Below are 26,028 nucleotides of genomic sequence, written 5' to 3'. Positions count from 1 at the left end.
ACCCTTGCAGAACAATGAGTCTTAATGTAATGACAATAAGTATACAGCAAACTGAAGTAGACCTATTAACCTATATGTGAACGAGTATTGTATGTGTGTGTGTGTGTGTGTGTGTGTGTGTGTGTGTGTGTGTGTGTGTGTGTGTTTGTGTGTTGAGAGAGAAAAAAATGTTCAAATGTGTGTGAATACCTAAGGCACCAAACTGCTGAGGGACTTACACACTACTTTAACTAGAACTAAGTTATGCTAAGAACAACACAAACACCCATGCCCGAAGGAGGACTCGAACCTGTGGCGGGAAGGACCACGCAGTCCGTGATATGACGCCTCAAACCGCACGACTACTCCGCCGAGACAGAAAGAGAGAGGGAGAGAGAGAGAGAGAGAGAGAGAGAGAGAGAGAGAGAGAGAGAGAAAGAGAGAGATGGGGAGGGGGGAAGGGGGGAGTTAAACGGAGGTTCGGAGGGGCGAGGGGGGGAGTTAAACGTAGTAGAGTATAAACCACTGCAAAATCTGATATTCCAATCACTGCGTGTGAAATGCTGTGAATTTTAAGTGATCTGTACTATTTTTTTTAATGAGGAGAAATGAGGAAAGAAAGTAACTTAGGATAATTATGTAAATGATTATATTTTTCCATGAGAAAATGAAGTAATCGAAAAAATTGTCTCATTCCACATAATGAAGATCCCTGGAAGGTGCAAATAACCAACTGCGGCTCGAATGCAGAATACAGAATACATTAGCATAATATAAAGCGAATAATTTAGTTTCTAATACCACTAAGATTAAATCATACAGTTGCGAGTATGAGTACTCTTTGAGTAAGATGGTAACAAACATGCTGAGCACACTCAATTTTAATCACTCCCAGCCATTCTTTTTGTTATGGTATCTTTAGCGTGGTGCATAGGTACTTAGGGCTTTTGTTTTGCATGTTGGGATTCCGGTTGTTATGGGTGTATTTATCGATTGTCTGTTTTATTTGTATCTCATTTTTAACATCTGAGTATATATGTTGTCATTTTTTCATATGGCAACAGTGAGTGAAGCTGTTGACGCCAAGTGGAGAAATCGAATATTCCCGACTTATTCTTCTGTTTGATTTCAGTAGCGGGATGACAATAGCAGATGGAAACAGAAACATTTGCACCGTGTATGGAGATAATGCCATTGAAGAGAGCACGGTAAGGAAATAGTTTTCGCGTTTTGAGGAGGATCATTTTGACTTTAGTGATTCTCTACGTTTAGAAAGATTTTCAGGGTTTAATGAAGATCACTGAAACGCGTTAATCCACAATGATCCACGTCATTGTGTACAAGAAGTGGAAAATGTGATGATCTGTGACCATTGCACCATCGTGCGACATATACATGCAATGGTTTCGAAAATCGGGTGTATGAATTCCGCGTGCCTAAGCCAAAATCATGAAAATCAGTGCTTGCTCGTCGTCAATTGACTCGTGAACAAAATCGATCATTTCCACCCCGTGTGATTAGTGGTGACGACAAATGGTGTTATTATGCTAACATACGGAAAGTAAAACAATGCCTGAGCCCAAACAAGGCAGCAACTCGCCATACATAGACCTGTGCGCATCGACAAAAGATAATGGTATGCATTTGGAGGGCATCAATAGTGTAGTATACTACGAATTGCTTCTTCGAGGTTTAACTGTGGTGTCACCGGCAGACACCACACTTGCTAGGTGGTAGACTTTAAATCGTCCGCGGTCCCGTAGTATACATCGGACCCGCGTGTCGCCACTATCAGTGATTGCAGACCGAGCGCCGCCACACGGCAGGTCTAGAGAGACTTCCCAGCACTAGCCCCAGTTGTACAGCCGACTTTGCTAGCGATGGTTCACTGACAAATTACACTCTCATTTGCCGAGACGAGTAGCCTTCAGCTACGTTATTTTCTACGACCTAGCAAGGCACCATGATCAGTTTCTATTGATATTGTAAATCATGTAATGTCAAGAGCGACGTTCGTCATTAAGGGATTAAAGTTAAGTATTCCACCAGCTACGTCCGTTTTCTCAAGTCTAATCCCCTTGCCATGTTCCAGACCTCACGCCAGCCTGCGTGAGCTGAAACGCGTGCATTTCGGCCTCCTTTAGTTGTACGGGTTGGCTCTCCTGCCAACCACGACATTAACCATCATTGCTGACGTTTGGTGTCAACAACCGGCACGTCCTGCAGACGCAGTCCTAGAACAACGACCAGGAAGTCTGCGTGAAGCGATGTTACTCCACGACAAGGCCCCCCGCATTCTGCTGGACTGACAGAAAACAAGACACAAGAGTCGCGTTGGGAAGTCATTTCACGTCCACCTTATTCAACAAATCTTGGCCCCCAGGATTTTCATCTTTCAACCTTCACGGAACTTCCTTTCCGGATGAAAATGTGCTCCGAACATGGATCGCCGAGTTCTACACGTGATTTCTACAGTCGCGGAGTCGAAAAGTTTCCCCGGCGTTGGCGGACTGTTGTAAATAGTGAAGTAGAACACATTAATGGCGACTATAGTCCCTGTCTGTGTATCTGCTGTGTTTATTAAATTTATGGAAAACGCTACGAACTCATGCACCAACACATTTTTTCGTAAGAGTAGATACGAAATTACTCTGCCGTAAGAAAGGTAATAATAATAATAATCGAAACGAAATGCTATTTCTTAATTTTTTATTAATATTATACTGGCTCTTAGATGACAGGATTAGTTGTAAGTTGCAGTTTAAGTTAAAATATAATAATTTTGCGTACAGTTTTATATTCACTACAAAGGCTGTTTCTTTTTCTTATGTTTCATACAACATGAAACAGTTAGTGGAGATTGCTGCTCCACTCACTGCCTTCACACTCCATAATTAGCGTGGTGGTGCATGCATATAAAAAGGAAGGAACGAAGACTGAATTTAACTTTGAGTCATTAGAGACGGAGCACAAGCTCGGATTGCGTCAAGGATGGCGAAGGAAATCGGCACTGCCCTTTCAAAGGAACCACCCCGGCATTTACCTGGAGTGTTTACGGAAACCACGGAAAACCTAAATCGGGATGGCCGGGCGTGGGTTTGAATCGTCGTCCTCCCGAATGCGAGTCCAGTGTGCTAACCACTGCGCCACCTCGCTCGGTGGCATGGACTTAGGTTTTCAACGCAAGGCGGCACACAGTCCAATATTTCACCCTCTGTCGAAAATTACTCCGTCTATTGCACGCAGCAACTACGCAATGGCCTTATTCCATACACGTTCTCTGTCCAAATAAAAAAGTTTGCTATCGCTGGACATGTGACTAGCAGTCAAGTTATGTTTTTCTGAAAATATCAGAGAAATTAATAGGTCCCAAGCGTTATCAGTTAGAAAGCCACAGTCACAGTTAATAAGGTTTTTTGCAAACTTTCTTCCATAAATACCTTAGTAGTTGAATCCCAGATTAATCTCGTCGTGGCCAAGGTTTTCGTGGCTGAATAATTCATAAAATATCGTTTGGAGATACAATATTCGGTTATGGCTGACTTACGGGACTATGGTAATCGTGTTCTACGCGACTTTCATAACCCTTTGCCGATCCAAGAAGAGTACAGGTATTTTTTAGCTGAATCAAAGGTTTTTTAACATGTTGCCTAATTTTGATGAAATGTTGCCTGTAATGCCCTGGGACTGAACAGGTAATTGGCTTCTTTATTTTGTAAATGGTAACATTTACTTCACAGCAAAATTGACCTTATTTGATGTGAATAATATTCATTATCTTTTAACACCAACTGTAGGTGTTCTAGCTCCTTTGCAAGGCTGTCTCCATCAAACGCAACATCTGCCTGATACACCAGTTACGAAGGATTCCCATAATTTGTGAAAGTAGTGGCAGCTAGAACCTGTAAATATACGCCTACATGTATGGGCTTAAGGTAAACACGCACTGACTACAACATCTAGAACCGAAAGGAAGTCATCTTTCTCTTCTGCCGTTGTAAGCTGGATATTCTAATGAATAAAATTTAGACTTGCGGTCTGTAACTGAAAAGGTTACGGGAGTGAGAGAGGAGGAAAGTTAATTGAATTCCGCAATAAATTTCAGCTAATAATGCTCACACAAGGGTGGCTGAGCTCATGGCGCCCCTTACAGCGATTACCAAGCCAAGAAGTAAGGTTTTGAGACGTGGATTCGTACCTAGCAAGTAATCAGTTAACTAAGTAAAATCATAAATTAGACATCTAATTTTTTACCAGGAGTGAGATGTCTGAATCTGAAATGAGGGTACAGTTGTTTTCTGTCCACTAATAGACATTGAGTATCAGTTGTTTGCTCACCAGTAGTAAAACAGTTGTACATTTGACTAGAAATAACGACACCCATCGTAATTGTTGGTGACGCATGAAAATACATTAAAAATGAAATTATTATCCACATGTAGTTCGGTGTGCATATGTTAGGGTTTGAAACGAAATTTTGAGTATTTTTGCACTGGACCAGGATTCGACTCAGATACATCCCTTTCGTGGGGACCTCGAGGAATTTGCAGTCTTGAAGGAAACGAAATGGTCGAGATGGTGGGTGAAACACAGCGAAAGAGGAGATCCGAATCTGAATGACAGTCCAGCTCCAAAATTTACGTCTCAGGTTCAAACAGAAGAAAAGCCCTGTGACCTTAAATGACCATTGGATCATTAAATAAAACAAAATTTCTAATCTAAGAAAGCTTACTCTTGACAGAGTTTTAGTCTGCCACGAATTCACCCTGTGTTATGCCCCAACATGAACCGACTCTGCCCCAGTTGGTATCTAGGGGATAAAATGTTTAACATGGATTGTGACGTATTGGGCAACCTGACATCCTTCATTTGGCTTTAAGTAGATCTGTTCGTACCTATTAAAAAGGGACGCCCGAAGTGGGAATCGAACCCATACCTAGCACCTATCATACTAGGATCACTGTACCAGACCACTTCACCAACACTTATCACCCTGCGGCTTGTCTTATAATGAGAGATGCGCTTAGCGTACAAATTAGACACGGTGGAGAAAATCCGAGTCTCTATTAACTGGTGAAATATAAGCAAGCTTGTGACGCGGGAATTATGCTAATCTCATGCGAATGGGACTAGCCATCATAGCTGTAATTCGAAGCTATTTTGAGATTTTCATTATTTCAATAAATTGATTAATTCAAGAAATACCACTGTAGAGCATGGAGTTACCAGATAATTCGTTTATTACTGTAATTATTGCTGTTATTTTCTTCATTCCACTGCTGCTACACGTGTATTTGAAGGAAGCGTTAAATGCTTTGTGGTCATTTTTGGAAGAATTTGCTCAGGAACAGGTAATTACTTAGTTTCACTTTAAGCTCTGATACCTCCAAATACTTGTTGATTACATCGAAACTAAATTTTCATCAAGACTTTGATCGATATCAGAAATCGAGTAGCCTTACTTCATTTACTTGCATTTAGCAACGACGCTTGTAAAACGCTGAAACTGGCGGTAAATGCCAGTTCAAAAATAAGAGTATGGTAAAATTTTCAGTTAAATGACACTGTCTTTCTTTCCAGATGACCTGGTCGATGTCACCTACTTCAAATAGTATAAACGCCGCGCGAAGTGGCCGCGCGGTCTAAGGCCCCATGTCACGGACTGAAGAGTCCTCCCTCGGGCATAGGTGTGTGTGTTGTTCTTAGCATAAGTTAGTTTAAGTAGTGTGTGAGTCTAGGGACCGATGACCTTAGCAGTTTGGTCGCTTAGGAATTCACACACACATATAGTAAAAGGAAGAGAATTTTGCAGAACACCAGCTGTTTTCATTGCAAACATTTTTGCATTCTACTTGGTGAAAGTTCACATTTTTTATAGCAATCTAACTTCCACTTTAACATTGTGCAGGATGGGGCAAATAAAAGTGGCCTGGAGAACAGAGTTCGAGCGTGCAAAGAACCAGACGAGTCTAACCCCTATGTTTGCTTGGTAGAGTAATGGTGGTGTACGCGTAAGTCGAGAACTTGTTTGCGCAGCAATCGCTGACATAGTGTAGCTGAGGCGGAATAAGGGCAACCAGCCCGCATTCGCCGGTGCAGATGGAAAACCGCCTAAAAACCATTCCCAGACTGGCCGGTTCACCGGTCCTCGACACAACTCCGCCGGTCGGATTCGTGCCGGGGACCAGGCGCTCCTTCCCGCCAGGACAACATGACTATAGAAAATGTTGAAAGTGACAGCCATTGATCTCATGGCTCTTTTGGGCCCTGGTCAGAAAGTTGCTGAAGGTGAATCGAAGCTGGACTGTTGGACTTGCTGTAATCTCATCCGAAATGTTCTGCTGCAATTCTGGAAGACTATGAGGGTTGTTGCGATACACCTTACATCTGAGGGTTCCCCGCGCAACGTATTTGCACACTGACAAATCAGGTGACCTGGTTGGCCAGCTAGGGCCGCGACCGGGCTGGGCTCTGCTAATAACTCTGCCAGGCGTGAAGATTGTGTAAATGTGCTCCAAGGTTAGACCGGCTGTATGGACGGTTGCTCCATCCTGTTGGAAGTAGCTACAGGTATTTTCCTTCTCCGTTAATGTTGCCACAAGTGGTTTAAAAAGGTTTGCAATGTAATGTGCCGAAGTCAGCGTCTGATGACAGAAGATGGGACCAATAATGTGACACGCAGCCATTGCACACCAAACTCTATAATCTTCTGATCGTGATGGTGTTTCATGGAAGTTATGCGGATTCAATCAATCTCTGATGGCCTGAAGTTATCAAACAATTGTAATGTAAAAGAAATGCACCGTCACATAGCAACGATAGAATCTATTATTCCTTATATTTGCCGCTCCCGCGCGGCGGCTGTAAATCTCTGTGTACACGTGTCGATGAATGACATAAAAAGAATTCTGTTTTTTCAAGACACATAAGGCCTTGAGCGCTTCATCTTCTACTGTTTCTATTCCATGAAAGCCGGACGCGGACTTGCTGCGTTCCGCAATCTGTATTTTATCATTTGTGCAAAATAGTCTGTAAATGTGCTAATTGTCTTCTCAATCAGAAAACATATGGTTTTATGTAATTAAATAAGAGCAGGCATCAGCAAGAGGACATTAATCTCAAATACTGCCTGTGATGTGCAAAGCTTTTGTTAATACGCACCAGCTGTTGTAACTTAATATAAAAAGGTACGTAGCATTAAAAAATGTGTGTTATATATGAAGTGTGCTTATTTAGATACATGATCCTTAAGTATCTCCATCTCCTCATTACTTGAAGGTTAATCATTTTGTATCAGTTTATCTCCATAAATTACGATCACGTTGATGGACCGAACGCAGCATTGAGAGAGAAGGAACATTATCGTTTGCAAGACAACAACCATCTGCACGAACAGTTAGATGACGTTTGCAGCAGTATGGACAATCAGCTCGGAGACAATGGCTGGAGTTGCCCTTGACGCTGCATCACAGACAGGAGCGCCTGCGATGTTGTACACAACGACCAACCTGGGTGCACGAATGGCAAAACGTCACTTTCTCGGATGAATCCAGGTTCTGCTTACAGCATCATGATGGTCGCATTTGTGTTTGGCGACATCGCGGTGAACGCACATTGGCAGCGTGTATTCGCCATCGCCATACTGGCGTATCACCCAGCTTGATGGTATGGGGTGCCATTGGTTACACGTCTCGGTCGGCTCTTATTCGCACTGACGGCACTTTGAACAGTGGACGTTACATTTCAGGTGTGTTACGACCCGTGGCTCTAGCCTTCATTCGATCCCTGCGAAACCCTACATTTCAGCAGGATAATGCACGACCGTATATTGCAGGTCCTGCACGGGCCTTTCTGGATACAAAAAATGTTCGCCTGCAACCCTAGACAGCACATTCTCCAGATCTCTCAGCAATTCAAAACGTCGTTGCCGGTCCTATACGGGCCTTTCTGGATACAGAAAATTTTTGACTGCTGCCTTGTCAGCACGTTCTCCAGATCTCTCACCAATTGAAAACGTCTGGTCAATGGTGACCGGGCTACTGGCTCGTCACAATACGCCAGTCACTACTCTTGATGAACTGTGGTATCGTGTTGAAGCTGCGTGGGCAGCTGTAACTGTACACGCCACCCAACCTCTGTTTGACTCAATGCCCAGGCGTATCAAGGCCGTTATTACAGCCAGAGGTGGTTGTTCTGAGTACTGATTTCTCAGGATCTATGCACCCAAATTGCGTAAAATGTAATCACATGTCAGTTCTAATATAATATATTTGTCCAATGAATACCTGTTTATCATCTGCATTTCTTCTTGGTGTAGCACTTTAGATGGGTAATATATATATATTACAATACATACAATGCCCATGATCGCAGAGACAGCTCAATCTATAATGAGTATTATTTCACTATTTAGCCATCCAGAGAGCCCCATGGCACAGGACTGGTTTGGGACAGGATCAGGATAGATCTCATAGGTGGATCCACCTCGTGTTATGTCAAGGATAAGGGTGGGATTGATCTGCCGTACATGTGATCATGATAGTGTACGGAGGTAGATGAAACATGTATTATGGTCGGGGATAGAGTTAAGAGGTGCATCCACCATGTGTTATGGCTGGGATATGGTTTGGAGATGGATTCACCATGCTTTACAGCTGGGATAGGTTTCCAAGGTGAGTGTACTCACTGTGTCCAGAGTGGTATCTGAAGGTGGATTTACAAGCAGTAGGGTCTGCGTATGATCTGGGCCTTCCTTGCCACCATGGTAAACAGCCACAGGCACACACACAAAGAAAAACAGTGCAGTTGCGCTATATGTTGACAACTGCACTACATTTACAGGCAATTTTAGAGTATGTGGCGAGAAGTGATGTCATGATCACATTAACAAAAGTAACATAAAATCGGTAAAATTACGAAAAGTGTCGGAAAAGACATATAAATTGATGGAAAATATGTCAAAATCTGGGGAAATTGAAGAAGAATGACGGAGTCCTTACAAGTCTGTTTGGTGGTGGAAAATCTTTTACATGGAAATGGGTATGTTACAGCAAGAGGAATATTAGAAAAAGGTTACATAGAAGCACCAAGAAATAGGGAAACAGTCATTTTTCGTAGACAGCTGTAAGATAGCTGGAACAGATTGTTTAACGTGGACGACCACTAAATGTAGCGTAATAAATTTATGTATGCCGGATTACAAGTCCATGTGTGACCCCAGTCACAACTGTACGGTGTAAGTTAACAAATACCATATAGAACAGTTGCTGCATAGTTTTTAGCATGCTGCAGTGTTTCTGTTGAGGTAACAGGAATAAATACAAATTGACTGTTGTCTTTGTTGCTCTCCTGCAAAAGAGAACCATCTGCCTCTAAATTGACATGGATCTGTGTTAAAGGATGATAGAGAGTAGATGGAGTAGTCGGTTGAGAGGTGTTGCAACAAGATATGATTTAAGGATGGACCCATGAGGTAGACCCATGATGCATTCTACAGAGAGGGAGATGTTGTGGTCATTTATCACGCATTTAGCCATTTCTTTCCATTGTTCTCTCAGGCTGTGTCAGGTTTGTAGTATAACTTACGTTTGACTTGTATATAAGTTGGTGTTCTATGTTTGACTTATAGTGTTATCTACACGCAATCGTTAAAAGCAAACCTATCCATACCACAGCCAGCGGAGGACTTTCAACACATGTGCGAGGAATAGTGTCCATCGATGGAAAGTGTATTTCAACACCCTCCTCTAGATGAATGAAGATATATGTGAAGTATTCCATCTCTCTGCCACATCGTGAACAAAAGTTGAGTCACCAGTTTCATAACTGCAGTCATCCTAAGTTAGATACACGCTATTGCAAGGGTGTGTTCTGTTCATGGAGTTAGTGTGGCATGGCGTGTAATTTCACATATCAAACCCCACTGCTATCCGTTTATGTTTATGTTCTATGATCGTTTCTCTCTTTCCTGCATCTTCTTGGACTGGAATCCAGATTCTGCAACAATACAACAGAATTGATTCTACAAGTGATTTAGATAAAATGTTTCAAACTCTTTCTGTTTAGAGCACCATCATGTACAACTCAAATGTTTCTTCTTTTTCTTCTTCTTTGTCTTAGTCATCTGTTATATCACCGCAACATTCTCAAATGTATCAGGCTCATACCTACTATACAGGGTGAGTCACTAACTATTCTATTGTTACCTAGAATAACTCCGAAAGTATGATAGGAGCTGAAAAGTTTGTGGGAAAAAAGTTTCTTGGGACAACAGGGCCATAATATGATGTTGGGTTTTTGTTGCCAGGTGGGGTTGCTTTAGAGATTCGAAGGTCAACTTTTTTTTAAATTGGATTCTGTGTAACAGTAAGATCTTTGAAGGCCAACGTAGGTCACAAAGGTGGCATGGACGTCCATTTCCGAAGGTGTTCGAAGTGATGACCATTGGTATCAATGCAGTGCTGCAATCTTATCATGGATTGAGTGGTATTCCGTATCATATCAGCACTTATCGAAGCACATACCCTGACAATACTCTCTCGCATATCTTCAGGTGTAGTTGGAATGTCTTTATTTGCAATGTCTTTTACGATTCTCCGCAAGGAAAAAATCCAGAGGTGTCAAGCTTGGCGAACGAGCCAGCCACGACACATCTTCTCTGCGCCCAATTCAACGATTTGGGAATTGTCTCTATAGCTCATTTCGGGCCATCAGCGAAAAATGTGCCGGACACCCATCGTGTTGATACCACATTCTATTCTTTGTTCTTAAAGGTATTTTTTCCGATAACAGACTTCATGTTTCTTGCAGGAATGTGATGTACTTCCTACCACTAAGGTTCCCTTCGATGAAATAGGGGCCTATAATTCTGTCCTCCAGAATCTCACAACATACGATCACCGATCACGGCTTTGGCGTGCAACTTGCCGCAGCCCAAAAGGATTTTCAGTTGAGCCTCATCAGTAAATAAATAAATGTGTACTCCCTCTGAATCTGAAGTTGAGCCCATCGATAGACTTCAATGCGACGCATACAATCCGTACCAGTTAATTCTTGGTGGAGAGTGATACGGTAAGGATGATATTTATGGAAATGCAGAACACGAGCGACGCTACTCTGCCTCATGCCAGATTCTCTTAAATTTGACGTGAACTAACGCAAGGATCTCGAACCACAGTGGCAAGGGTACCAATTTCCGTTCCCTCGTTAGTACCTTTCCTTTTCCTGATATGTTTCCAATGCATTAAAGATCGAGTTGTTCTCAATTTATCATACACATATTTAAATGTATTACTGGTTATCACTGTTAGCATTCAACCGCGATTCTTATACATATATTTTAACAACGCATGTGAAGAATTTGCTTTCCGAAGTCTCGTGCATAGGGCAGTCAATATACGTATGAGTGAAAAAGATAGGGAGACTGAAATTAATACCGTTAAGAGAATAGCGATGAATAACCGTTACAGAATAGATATGGTTTAAAAACTGTTACGGAAAAGAAATAAGCGCAAAAAGAATAAACCTGATGGAGAGAAAGTGAAAATTATGATGCCATACTACCGAACAGTCTTACAAAAGATAGCAAATATTTTTAAGCCATACGATGTCAAAATAGCTTTTCAGACTAATAAGCTAGTGAGGTATAGCCTTAAGCACGATATTGGCGAGAAGAGAAATAAGTTTGAAAGATCGGGAGTTTATAAGATTCAGTGCAGAACTTGTGATGCAAAATATATAGGGCAGACAGGAAGATCATTCGCGTTCCGATATAAAAAACATAAAGATGCGTTCAGGTTAGGAAATTATGACAAATCAGCTGTTGCGAACCATATATATGAAACAGGCCATCCCCTTAATAGCATAGAAGACAACGTAGAAATATTGCATGTAGAAACGAAAGGGAGGAAACTTGATTTACTAGAGGAATTCGAGATAGCCATCCATGAAAAGAAACAAAGCAATATTCCAAATGCACAAGATAATTTTAAAGAAATGAGATTTTTTAGCGGTTTTTTAGAATTATTTTAGGGCAGGTATGCGGCTTTAAACTCGTAGCATGTCACTGACGGAGTTGCGAGAGGCTAACGATGGCAGACCAATGCAATAAAGAAATCAGGCGCCCAAAAGCATAGCGTTACCGTCAAGCACACGGCTGTAACCACTCCACAACACCTAGGTACGTCAGTCCACAACAGCTCCCGAGCCGGCGCAGCGCGACAGCATATTTGGTAGCTATGGGACGGCCATCGACTTGTGTCAACAACTTCAATATAAAACGAGGACCCACAGTCCAATATACTTTTAATTCTGTTTTACTCTATGGACTTCCCAACTATTTGTGATGGTATTTTGCCTTTTTAGTCAGTTTAATTTTATGACTTTACAACCTGATGATGAGAGCATTGTCTCTTGAAACGCGTTATTAAAATATATGTATAAGAATGGCGGTTGAATGCTAACAGTGATAACCAGTATAACAACAACTGCCACCTCGACTCCATGATGGGTTATATTTAAAAAAATTAAATGTATTACGTGCAGGGTGAGTACTTCGAGGATATCTTTCAGCGTATAAGTCTCTAGCTCTCGCTGAATTCCGTTGGCGTTGTCCGTAAATGAGAAGCAAACGACTTGTTCTTCGAAGGGATCTATCATTCACATTCGCTTGAATCGACGATACTAGTCTTACCATTCCCGTTAGTGTTATACTGCAAAACCGTCGAATGGTGTTTACATGTCAATGCCTAGTTTGATGGATATACCGTATTCGGCGAATATTTACTATTTGCACGATTTAAAAGAGAGAATTGTCAGAGCATGTGCTTCGACAAGTGCCGAAGTGATAAGGAATTCCACTCAATCCATGATAAGAAGATTGAAGCACTGCATTGATACCAGTGGCCATCACTTCGAACACCTTCTGGAAATGGACGTTGATGCCACCTCTGTGACCATCGTTGACCTTCAAGGACCTTACTGTTACACATCATTGGATTCGTCTCGATAGCCGCTATCAGAAAATGAATATCAAACTATATCATCCCATTTAAGAAAACAAAGTTGACCTTCCTATCTCTGATGCGAACCCATATAGCAACAAAAAACCAACGTCTTATTATGGCACCCGTTGTCCCATGCAACATCTGTCCCACATACTTTTCAGCTACTATCATACTTTCGGAGTTATTCTAGATGTTCATAGTTAGTGACTCGCACTGTATACCAATAAGGAGTGTTAAACTCTTCACCATGCAGGCTTCTAGAAAGATAGCTTGTAATTGGACAGGTGATGTAAGACTGGTGCAGAGCAGTTTTCGCAGAGAGGCACTTACAGTACTTGAATGAAGAAGCATTCTACACCTCTAGCGCCAGTCAGCACATGTTTCGAACAGGCGTTACACTCTTTGAAAAACCGTAATATCGAAGAGTATTGATAGCGTGGAACTTGGCTCATTCTGCTCCTTCAAGGGATGTTGAATGTATTGGGTACAGTACCCTCCTACATCAAGTCAGTTACAAACTAGATCAGAGGCAGTGTTGCAGGGAGGGTTGATTAAAGACAGACGAAGAGTTGCGAGGTGCTTAGAAATAGCCATACAGAGTTTTGCTCAGGGTCCTTAGCCCTGAGCTCAATGAAGGGGTAGTTCGTTTCGGAACAGAGGCCTGAGTACTAGAGTTTGCAATATCCAACTTTATCCCACAAATGCGAGAATCCTTTGTGACACCATCCACATGGGGAAAATGGCAAATCGTAATCAAATCTTACAGAGTTCATAAAGTGTTTCAGCTAAGGAACGTAGATTATTCCCTGCACTAAGAAACAGTATTTGTATCATGTAATGCAGGTTGTGCAACAGGATTTGCGATGTGTCCACATATATAAATGATCCTTACAGAGTAACGAGGGGGTGGTTTAGCAATGAACAGAAAATGAGAACCATGCTGATAGGATCACGAGATCAACGCGATGAGACGTTTTGTTGACATGGCGACTCTCGAGAATCGCGGTTTAGAGTAAAGTGCGTTGAGTAAAATGCAATGAAACTACGGAAAATATGGTAAAAATACGAAAACTGATGGAAAATACGTAAAATTGAAAAATGACAAAAAATGTGGATAGATGGCAGTATATACTTGCTCAGCTTGGTGTATAAGATCATTCCATTACTCCACTGATGGAATTGACAACTGACAGTGCATACTATCCATGCTCCATGGGTTTAAGTCTGCACATGTAGTTATGCACTGTAAGTCATAAAAATGAAAAACGGAGTTTCCAAAGATTTGGATGTGAGGATGACTACCACCTGGGACACCAAAACAGTGATGACCTACCTGGGTGCAATATGCATCACCAATATGAGGAATCAATCCTCATGATCACTTGGGAAAAAGGAAGACCAAGACATCGGCTACCCTGTCACTGTGGAAGATGAGGTTAAATGTGGGGATAATCACATTCAGACAGTTGTTCGCAAGCACTCGATAATGCTACAAACTCCATATGTTGTGATGTCCTCCATGCTTTTGTCAATAAGAAAAACCTCCTCTTTTATTGCAACCATCCTGTATGTTGAAGGAGCTGCATAGTTTACACCATGCTATTTACAGCATTCTATGGGAGCCAATGAATTGAAATGGGTTAATGTTGGTTTCGCACCTGAAACAGACCTCGAAACCATGGTGGAAAAACAGCATGTTGCAGCAGAAAAACAATGTATCAAACTACATATGAAAGGAACCCTCTGTTTTGATTGATAATCTGTGGGATATGGTCCTCCCCCCATGAACCATGGACCTTGCCGTTGGTGGGGAGGCTTGCGTGCCTCAGCGATACAGAGGGCCGTACCGTAGGTGCAACCACAACGGAGGGGTATCAGTTGAGAGGCCAGACAAACGTGTGGTTCCTGAAGAGGGGCAGCAGCCTTTTCAGTAGTTGCAGGGGCAACAGTCTGGATGATTGACTGATCTGGCCTTGCAACATTAACCAAAACGGCGTTGCTGTGCTGGTACTGCGAACGGCTGAAAGCAAGGGGAAACTACAGCCGTAATTTTTCCCGAGGACATGCAGCTTTACTGTATGATTAAATGATGATGGCATCCTCTTGGGTTAAATATTCCGGAGGTAAAATAGTCCCCCATTCGGATCTCCGGGCGGGGACTACTCAGGAGGATGTCGTTATCAGGAGAAAGAAAACTGGCGTTCTACGGATCGGAGCGTGGAATGTCAGATCCATTAATCGGGCAGGTAGGTTAGAAAATTTAAAAAGGGAAATGGATAGGTTAAAGTTAGATATAGTGGGAATTAGTGAAGTTCGGTGGCAGGAGGAACAAGACTTCTGGTCAGGTGATTACAGGGTTATAAACACAAAATCAAATAGGGGTAATGCAGGAGTAGGTTTAATAATGAATAGGAAAATAGGAATGCGGGTAAGCTACTACAAACAGCATAGTGAACGCATTATTGTGGCCAAGATAGATACGAAGCCCACACCTACTACAGTAGTACAAGTTTATATGCCAACTAGCTCTGCAGATGACGAAGAAATTGAAGAAATGTACGATGAAATAAAAGAAATTATTCAGATAGTGAAGGGAGACGAAAATTTAATAGTAATGGGTGACTGGAATTCGAGTGTAGGAAAAGGGAGAGAAGGAAACATAGTAGGTGAATATGGATTGGGGCTAAGAAATGAAAGAGGAAGCCGCCTAGTAGAATTTTGTACAGAGCACAACTTAGTCATAGGTAACACTTGGTTTAAGAATCATGAAAGAAGGTTGTATACGTGGAAGAACCCTGGAGATACTAAAAGGTATCAGATAGATTATATAATGGTAAGACAGAGATTTAGGAACCAGGTTTTGAGTTGTAAGACATTTCCAGGGGCAGATGTGGACTCTGACCACAATCTATTGGTTATGACCTGTAGATTAAAACTGAAGAAACTGCAAAAATGTGGGAAATTAAGGAGATGGGACCTGGATAAACTGAAAGAACCAGAGGTTGTACAGAGTTTCAGGGAGAGCATAAGGGAACAATTGACAGGAATAGGGGAAAGAAATACAGTAGAAGAAGAATGGGTAGCTCTGAGGGATGAAGTAGTGAAGGCAGCAGAGGATAAAGTAGGTAAAAAGACGAGGGCTGCTAGAAATCCTTGGGTAACAGAAGAAATATTGAATTTAATTGATGAAAGGAGAAAATATAAAAATGCAGTATATGAAGCAGGCAAAAAGGAATACAAACGTCTCAAAAATGAGATCGAGAGGAAGTGCAAAATGGCTAAACAAGGATGGCTAGAGGATAAATGTAAGGATGTAGAGGCTTATCTCACTAGGGGTAAGATAGATACTGCCTACAGGAAAATTAAAGAGACCTTTGGAGAGAAGAGAACCACGTGTATGAATATCAAGAGCTCAGATGGCAACCCAGTTCTAAGCAAAGAAGGGAAGGCAGAAAGGTGGAAGGAGTATATAGAAGGTTTATACAAGGGTGATGTACTTGAGGACAATATTATGGAAATGGAAGAGGATGTAGATGAAGACGAAATGGGTGATACGATATTGCGTGAAGAGTTTGACAGAGCACTGAAAGACCTGAGTCGGAACAAGGCCCCCGGAGTAGACAACATTCCATTAGAACTACTGACGGCCTTGGGAGAGCCAGTCATGACAAAACTCTACCATCTGGTGAGCAAGATGTATGAGACAGGCGAAATACCCTCAGACTTCAAGAAGAATATAATAATTCCAATCCCAAAGAAAGCAGGTGTTGACATATGTGATAATTACCGAACAATCAGTTTAATAAGTCACAGCTGCAAAATACTAACGCGAATTCTTTACAGACGAATGGAAAAACTGGTAGATGCGGACCTCGGGGAGGATCAGTTTGGATTCCGTCGAAATGTTGGAACACGTGAGGCAATACTGACCTTACGACTTATCTTAGAAGAAAGATTAAGAAAAGGCAAACCTACGTTTCTAGCATTTGTAGACTTAGAGAAAGCTTTTGACAATGTTGACTGGAATACTCTTTTTCAAATTTTAAAGGTGGCAGGGGTAAAATACAGGGAGCGAAAGGCTATTTACAATTTGTACAGAAACCAGATGGCAGTCATAAGAGTCGAGGGGCATGAAAGGGAAGCAGTGGTTGGGAAAGGAGTGAGACAGGGTTGTAGCCTCTCCCCGATGTTATTCAATCTGTATATTGAGCAAGCAGTAAAGGAAAGAAAAGAAAAATTTGGAGTAGGTATTAAAATTCATGGAGACGAAGTAAAAACTTTGAGGTTCGCCGATGACATTGTAATTCTGTCAGAGACGGCAAAGGACTTGGAAGAGCAGTTGAACGGAATGGACAGTGTCTTGAAAGGAGGATATAAGATGAACATCAACAAAAGCAAAACGAGGATAATGGAATGTAGTCCAATTAAATCGGGTGATGCTGAGGGAATTAGATTAGGAAATGAGACACTTAAAGTAGTAAAGGAGTTTTGCTATTTAGGAAGTAAAATAACTGATGATGGTCGAAGTAGAGAGGATATAAAATGTAGAGTGGCAATGGCAAGGAAAGCGTTTCTGAAGAAGAGAAATTTGTTAACATCGAATATAGATTTAAGTGTCAGGAAGTCATTTCTGAAAATATTTGTTTGGAGTGTAGCCATGTATGGAAGTGAAACATGGACGATAAATAGTTTGGACAAGAAGAGAATAGAAGCTTTCGAAATGTGGTGCTACAGAAGAATACTGAAGATAAGGTGGATAGATCACGTAACTAATGAGGAGGTATTGAATAAGATTGGGGAGAAGAGAAGTTTGTGGCACAACTTGACTAGAAGAAGGGATCGGTTGGTAGGACATGTTTTGAGGCATCAAGGGATCACAAATTTAGCATTGGAGGGCAGTGTGGAGGGTAAAAATCGTAGAGGGAGACCGAGAGATGGGTACACTAAGCAGATTCAGAAGGATGTAGGTTGCAGTAGGTACTGGGAGATGAAGAAGCTTGCACAGGATAGAGTAGCATGGAGAGCTGCATCAAACCAGTCTCAGGACTGAAGACAACAACAACAACAACAACAACAACAGTAGAGGAGATGAAATCTTACACTGGTCTGTCCAAGCAACTTTGATCACTGGCCACCAGCTCCAACGAACCAACACCTGTATACTTAATAGGATCGCCACATACGATTGATGTTGGCATAGAGATGGTATTTGTTTTCGATACATTAGAATAGAGGGACACAATAATATTTTATCAAGTTCTATAACCAGGTGACATTTGTAAAGATTTTATAGTTCTTAGTTTTTGTTTGTTGGATGGTACAAAAAATAATGAGGAGGGAGATAATGTTTGGTGACAGACATTAATGCACCCTGAGAGGCGCAGATCTACTTCAGACTGCAGTACCTTTATGTAGTTTGGAAATGTACTTCAAAGCAGTTGCAAAATCTTCACCCTTCTTCCAAATCCCACATGATATGAAGTCTCCCTAATTTTCCCAACAAGAAGCAGCACCATAACTGCTCGTACTGTCTTTTCTACCACCTAGAGTTACAGGAGAAAGCTTCGTTTGGCGCTGAACTTGCACATTGTACACCATTGGTGGAGCTACGACAACATGTTCCCATGTCCACTGAGTTGTCAAAACATGGTCCTGTTGTATTAACTCAGTTCACGCTGTTTCCTCATGGGATGCAGAAGGTGGTATATATAGTGCTCTCTGACTTCTGTTTGGTTCCAACATAGACTGGAATGATCACAAGGACAACGTTGCATGGAGGTGGGGCAGAGGCTGAGGAACAGTTACAAGATGCAGTGGGACTGTCTAAAATAATGCCGGAGTTTTACTGTATGGGCTCATTAGCGGATAGGTCTGAAACAGGTTACTCGTTTCGAAATATGAGTGTGTCACAATTATGATACATCAGTGGCTGTAAATATTAAAATGACATTTCTATAGTATCTAGTGCAAGTGTGTGGTTGAATGGAGAGACTTAATTCCAAATCACAAACAGAATTTCTACCAGAAAACATAACATTATAGACCTGAAAAGCCATTGTACTTGTCTTAGGATTTTGTACATTTCTTATAAATTCAATCCAGTGTTGCATTATTTAAGTGACTCTTCACATAGCACACCATCTACTACATATGATCATTCTCAATCAACCAACATCTTCCCTCGCCTATAACACCCGTGAATATATCACAGAACTTGTGTTACACTGTCTACACAGTATCGCGATAGATTGGGTTATAAATACTATTTGTTGAAGCGGGAAATACACTCCTGGAAATTGAAATAAGAACACCGTGAATTCATTGTCCCAGGAAGGGGAAACTTTATTGACACATTCCTGGGGTCACATACATCACATGATCACACTGACAGAACCACAGGCACATAGACACAGGCAACAGAGCATGCACAATGTCGGCACTAGTACAGTGTATATCCACCTTTCGCAGCAATGCAGGCTGCTATTCTCCCATGGAGACGATCGTAGAGATGCTGGATGTAGTCCTGTGGAATGGCTTGCCATGCCATTTCCACCTGGCGCCTCAGTTGGACCAGCGTTCGTGCTGGACGTGCAGACCGCGTGAGACGACGCTTCATCCAGTCCCAAACATGCTCAATGGGGGACAGTTCCGGAGATCTTGCTGGCCAGGGTAGTTGACTTACACTTTCTAGAGCACGTTGGGTGGCACGGGATACATGCGGACGTGCATTGTCCTGTTGGAACAGCAAGTTCCCTTGCCGGTCTAGGAATGGTAGAACGATGGGTTCGATGACGGTTTGGATGTACCATGCACTATTCAGTGTCCCCTCGACGAGCACCAGAGGTGTACGGCCAGTGTAGAAGATCGTTCCCCACTCCATGATGCCGGGTGTTGGCCCTGTGTGCCTCGGTCGTATGCAGTCCTGATTGTGGCGCTCACCTGCACGGCGCCAAACACGCATACGACCATCATTGGCACCAAGGCAGAAGCGACTCTCATCGCTGAAGACGACACGTCTCCATTTGTCCCCCCATTCACGCCTGTCGCGACACCACTGGAGGCGGGCTGCACGATGTTGGGGCGTGAGCGGAAGACGGCCTAACGGTGTGCGGGACCGTAGCCCAGCTTCATGCAGACGGTTGCGAATGGTCCTCGCCGATACCCCAGGAACAACAGTGTCCCTAATTTGCTGGGAAGTGGCCGTGCGGTCTCTTACGGCACTGCGTGGGGTCCTACGGTCTTGGCGTGCATCCGTGCGTCGCTACGGTCCGGTCCCAGGTCGACGGGCACGTGCACCTTCCGTCGACCACTGGCGACAACATCGATGTACTGTGGAGACCTCACGCCCCACGTGTTGAGTAATTCAGCGGTACGTCCACCCGGCCTCCCGCATGCCCACTATACGCCCTCGCTCAAAGTTCGTCAACTGCACATACGGTTCACGTCCACGCTGTCGCGGCATGCTACCAGTGTTAAAGATTGCGATGGAGCTCCGTATGCCACGGCAAACTGGTTGACACTGACGGCGGCGGTGCACAAATGCTGCGCAGCTAGCGCCATTCGAAGGTCAACACCGCGGTTCCTGGTGTGTCCGCTGTGCCGTGCGTGTGATCATTGCTTGTACAGCCCTCTCACAGTGTCCGGAGCAAGTATGGTGGGTCTGACACACCGGTGTCAATGTGTTCTTTTTTCCATTTCCAGGAGTGTATCTACACTACGTGGTCAAAAGTATCCAGACATCCCCAAAAATATACGTTTCTCATATTACGTTGATTGTGCTACAACGTACTGCCAGGTTCTCCATATCAGCGACGTCAGTAGTAGTGAGAGAGCAGAATGGGGCACTCCACGAAACCCATGGATTTCGAACATGGTCAGTTGATTGGGTGTCACTTGTGTCATATGTCTTTAAGCAAGATTTCCACATTCCTTAACACCCCTAGGTCCACTGTTTCCCATCTGATAGTGAAGTGGAAGCGTGATGGGCCACATACAGCACAAGAGCGTACAGGCTGACCTCGCCTGTTGACTGACAGAGACCGCCAACAGTTGAAGAGGGTCACAATGTGTAATAGGCAGACATCTATCGAGACCATCATAAGGAAATTCCAAACTCCACCAGGATCCACTGCAAGGACTATGACAGTTAGGCAGTCGGTGAGAAAACTTGGATTGTATGGTCGAGCGGATGCTCATAAGCCACACATCATGCCGGTAAATGCCAAACGACGCCTCGCTTGGTGTAAGGAGCGTACACGTTGGACGATTGAACGTTGTGTGGAGTGACGAATCACGGTACACAATATAACGAACCCATGGCAGGGTGTGGGTATGGCAAATGACCAGTGAATGTCATCTGCCAGTGTGTGTACTGCCAACAGTAAAATTCGGAAGTGGTGGTCTTATGGTGTGGTCGTGTTTATCATGGAGGTGGCTTGCACCCCTTTGTTGTTTTCCATGGCACCGTCACAGCACAGGCCTACCTCCTTGCTTCCCACTGTTGAAGGGCAATTCAGGGATGGCGACTGAATCTTTCAATACGATAGAGCACCTGTTCATAATCCACGGCCTGTGGCGGAGTGGTTACACGATAATAACATCCCTTTAATGGACCTGAATCCTATAGAACACCTTTGGCTTGTCCGTCCTCAGTAGCTGAGTGGGCAGCGCGACAGAATGTCAATCCCAAGGGCCTGGGTTCGATTCCCAGCAGGGTCGGAGACGTTCTCCGCTCAGGGACTGGGTGTCGTGTTGTCCTAATCATCATCATCATTTCATCCCCATCGACGCGCAAGTCGCCGAAGTGGCGTCAAATCGAAGGACTTGCAGCCGGCAAACAGTCCAACCGACGAGAGGCCCTAGTCACACGACATTTTTTTTACTTTTGGCTTGTTTTAGAACTCTGACTTCGTGTGGGCCTCAATGACCAACGTCGATACCTCTCGTCAGTGCAGCATTCCATGAAGAATGGGCTGCCATTCACCAAGAAACCTTCCAGCACCTGATTGAACGTAAGCTTGCGACAGTGGAAGCTGTCATCAAGGCTAAGAGTGGGCAACATCATATTGAATCCCAGCATTGCCGATGGAGGGCACCACGAACTTAAAAGTCACTTTCAGCCAGGTGTCCAAACACTTCACATAACGTAGCAGCAGCATGAGGAAGCTGCAGATATAAAATCGTGATGAGGGTAACCGTATTACGAGCTTACACCGCCGGCGACGTGCACCTGCAGTTTCGGTCTTTTAATACATACCCCCCACGAACACTGTCTGAATTCAATGTCACAGCATTTGTGTGGAAGAGCATTTCATTCGGAACATGGATATCGTTAGCGATACTTTTATGCGCCTGTAAAACCAAGATTGCTTTTTATACAGGGTGACAGTCACGTAACCTTTGCGATCAGATTTTTAATACCTAATCGACGATTATGTCTCACTTCCGAACACACACTGGTACCATTCGCAAGGAAAACAAATAGAGCACATCTATCCACCTCGGAATTTCGCTCAATATTGTTTGGTACCACCAGCATTCTGTCATTGGTGAAGCATTATACTTAGTAGGGAATGTGTGATAGATTCGCTGTGATCAGGAGACTTGTAAATTATGTGTTGGGATGTAAAGCTACTGTGGTCAGTGTTCCAATATGTGCAAAGAAAAAGACTATAGATTTGATTTGGAAAACAGCGAGACCAGTGGATTTATAGCCGCAAAAATTTTACGTGGAAAATTATGTCCAGACATTAGGAGGACATAGACAGTGATATTTCAACGTGAGATTCATCCCAGAGCCACAGCCATCAGGAGATTCCCGACACTGCGCTCACTGTCGAATGTCACCAGATTGGTGTCTCAATCGTAACATTTAACTGTAATTACAGTCATAAATATGTGAACAACTCTGCTGGCTAGCTAGGTCCGTGGTAGAGGTAGTCAGAGACTGGAAAAAAATTGACATTTCTCACGAGCGGAGGGTACAAAGAAACGTTCCAGCTGGCCAACTAGTCGGTTCTTGCCCACAGCGAGGGAAACATGTCCTTGCAGTGGCCCTCATGGCGCTCTCTATATAGCTGAATAGTGAACTAATGCTCATTATGCATGGGGCTGTCTTTGCAGTTGCGTATACTGCATGTATTCTCTGTGTAAAACTGAGTGATTCAATATCGATAACTGCCAAGTGTTGGCACTGGACGTATTGATAACAGTCGAGTTGCTACCACTGCAGTCATCCCCATATGCCCTCCGTGGCAGGGATGGTGCACTATGGCAGACACATATGTCCACAACTGTTGATGCGGTCACAGCTGCAGTTTTCTCCAGCCACTGAGTGTTGAACTGGTGGTGTACAAGGGGATGTGCGCACTGAGTGTGAACATCTAGGAACTGAGTGGAGCACATGTATGAGTGTTATCAATGATCTCATGCATCTAGCCTTGACGACTACTAGGATCGTGGTTTAGTGCTTCTCAATACATTGGAAGCACTCAATCTTGTAGTGGTATTTGTTGTTATTACTGTACTATTACTGAGGGTAGACCCTGCCCTCCTCTTTCTTTATCCTGCTGCATCTGAGAAAAGAAATTTAGGAATGCTGTAGCGCTTTATAAAATACACTTAGCAGACCTTTAGTGGTTGGGAATTCCACAACTGTAACAGTGTAAATTCACACCACAATTTTAAATTCCAACTATCATTTTATGCAGCACCGCTTCCAACATCAAATATCCGACTAGTGAATTTATTGTTTCCAATAATGGCAATGTGAGCACACACACCTATCCAAACCCTCCACAGATTCTTTAAGGACATAGCATGCAGTTGAGCTGAGATTCGAAATTCTCAGCTACCTCCAACGTAATGGATGTCCTATCAAACGATGTAACTGTACCAGTATCCTCCAACACGAGAAAATGGGCAGAAAAACCAGAAGCATATGAAACCAGGCAGTTGCAGGATCGAATCCTAGTGTCCACCAATAGGATTCCATAGAGGACATCTAATTTAATTAATTTGTCAATCAGTCTGTTAGAGTGGAACAACATCTGCAAGACATCCACAATTGGTGATTTACCAGGTATTCACTACTTTGTTCAGGAGAACTGAGGGGTTATCGTTGTTCGTTGTACACAACACACATTTGCTGCTCAGAGAGGGAGAGAGATGAAGCATGTGACCATGTGGTTCGATAGGAATTTCCCAGGTACCAATATCAAAAAGTTGCCGCCACTTCATGCATTGTTCAGGGCTGCGAGATCGAAGGCGGCTGACATCCAGTCCATAGTCAGTAGTATTTAGTATCTTGATCTGAAATTAGGACACTGGACGGGTTTTGACCTTGTGGCGGCACCTGGATGATACCTGTGTGGAAGACCCTAAATGGCAGCTACTGTACTGCTCTTATTTCCATTCCTCAGTGCTCACAATTATTACATGACGGGAAATGGGGGTGAGGGTACAGATGTGAACACTACCTAAGTGGGAGATCCTTGTTGGCCACAGACTGATTAAATGAAGACTATGCATCAATATATTACTGACATTGATCATAATTTCATGTCTTGAGATCCTCTCCAGCACAGACTGCCCTTTTTCCACCGATTTTTTCTGGGAGAGTTTTTGAGGGAGGGATGAGGGATGGGGTTGGGATGTCCTTTGGTGGTGGAATTGTGCACTAGCACAGTGGATCCCCACATGTTAAGGTGAGCACACACACTAAAATATTCCAACAAGATAACACTTCCAATCTGCAGCAGTGTTGGTTGGTTGGTTGATTTAGGGGTGGGGACCAAACACTGAGGTCATCAGTCCCATAGTATTACGAGCAGATAGAGAAGGAAGTCGGCTGTGCCCTTTCATGGAAATCATCCTGGCATTTACCTCAAGCGTTATAGGGAAATCACAGAAAATCTAAATCAGGATGGCCAGACATGGGTTTGAACCATCCCCCTCCAAAATGTGAGTCCATTGTGGTGACCACTGGGCCACCTCGCTCAGTTGTGTTATTAGGACATTTAGATGCTGGATGTGAGCTTTTCCCACCAAATAAAGAGAGTCAACCCCCACAAACTGAGTTTTATAATGTCATGAGATCCTTCCTCCCTAGCACCGATTGAGTCCTTTTCCCACTGAATTCCAGGTAGGGGATGGAAGGGGCAGTGGGGCAATGGGAAATGACAGCTTGGGGATATGCCTGAGGGAAAGGAGATAATTAATTGACCGATATAAATAGTTAGAAATTAATTTGATATCAAAAGGGTGCTTGCATCAGTGAGGAGGAGGGAAAAGGGGTGGGATGGAAGAAGCAGGAAGGGATGGCTGTGGGTTCCTCAGAAGGAGAGATTATCCCCAGGGGATTATAAATCAATTTCCAGGGGGTTATAAACCAATTAACAGAACAACAGGTTAAGGGGAGTGGGAGAGGGCAATAAATCAATTGAGTTGGGCCCTGAATGTGTGCTTACCCCTGCATGTATGCAACCCACACTAACAAAATATGCTGATACTCCCTATGCCCTACTACTTCTATGCATTGAGCGACCAATCAAGGATACCAGGGGGAAATGTATAAAGTAAATTAAAGTTCAGAGAAAAAAAAGGTTTGAGTTTGGCCAATGTTACTGTAATCCTGTCACTAACAGAAAAAGACTTACAGGAACAGTTGAACAGGAGTATAGCATCATGAAAAGAGGAGATACGATAAATATCAAAAGAAGTAGGGCAAGGATACTGAAATGTAGGCGAAATAAATCTGGGGATGCTGGGGGAATTAGATTAGGAAGTTGGGCACTAAAAGTAGTAGTTTTGTTATTTAGGCAGCAAAATCAATGAAGATGCTGATGTAAGGAGAACAGAAAATATGGTGTGCAACAGCATGAAAAACGTTTCTGGAAATGAGAAACTAGTTTACAACCAATACAAATTTAAATGTTGGTAGGTCTTTTCAAAAGATGATTTCCTGAAGTGTATTCTTGAACAGCATTGAAACGTCATTCAGACAAGAAGGAAACATAAGCTTTTGAAATGTGGTGCTTCAGAAGAA

At 43.1% G+C, this 26,028-nt stretch overlaps 1 protein-coding gene across 1 annotated transcript in view; it reads right to left on the bottom strand.

Moving 5' to 3' along the window:
• LOC126335892 (lysosomal acid glucosylceramidase-like) overlaps positions 1–26,028 on the bottom strand; it is a 126,522-nt gene that overhangs the window by 86,916 nt on the left and 13,578 nt on the right. The window lies entirely within an intron of this gene.

The sequence above is a fragment of the Schistocerca gregaria genome, chromosome 2 (genome assembly GCF_023897955.1).
Source record: "Schistocerca gregaria isolate iqSchGreg1 chromosome 2, iqSchGreg1.2, whole genome shotgun sequence".
Classification (NCBI taxonomy): Eukaryota; Metazoa; Arthropoda; class Insecta; order Orthoptera; family Acrididae; genus Schistocerca; species Schistocerca gregaria.
This window is presented reverse-complemented; position numbering and strand designations above follow the sequence as displayed.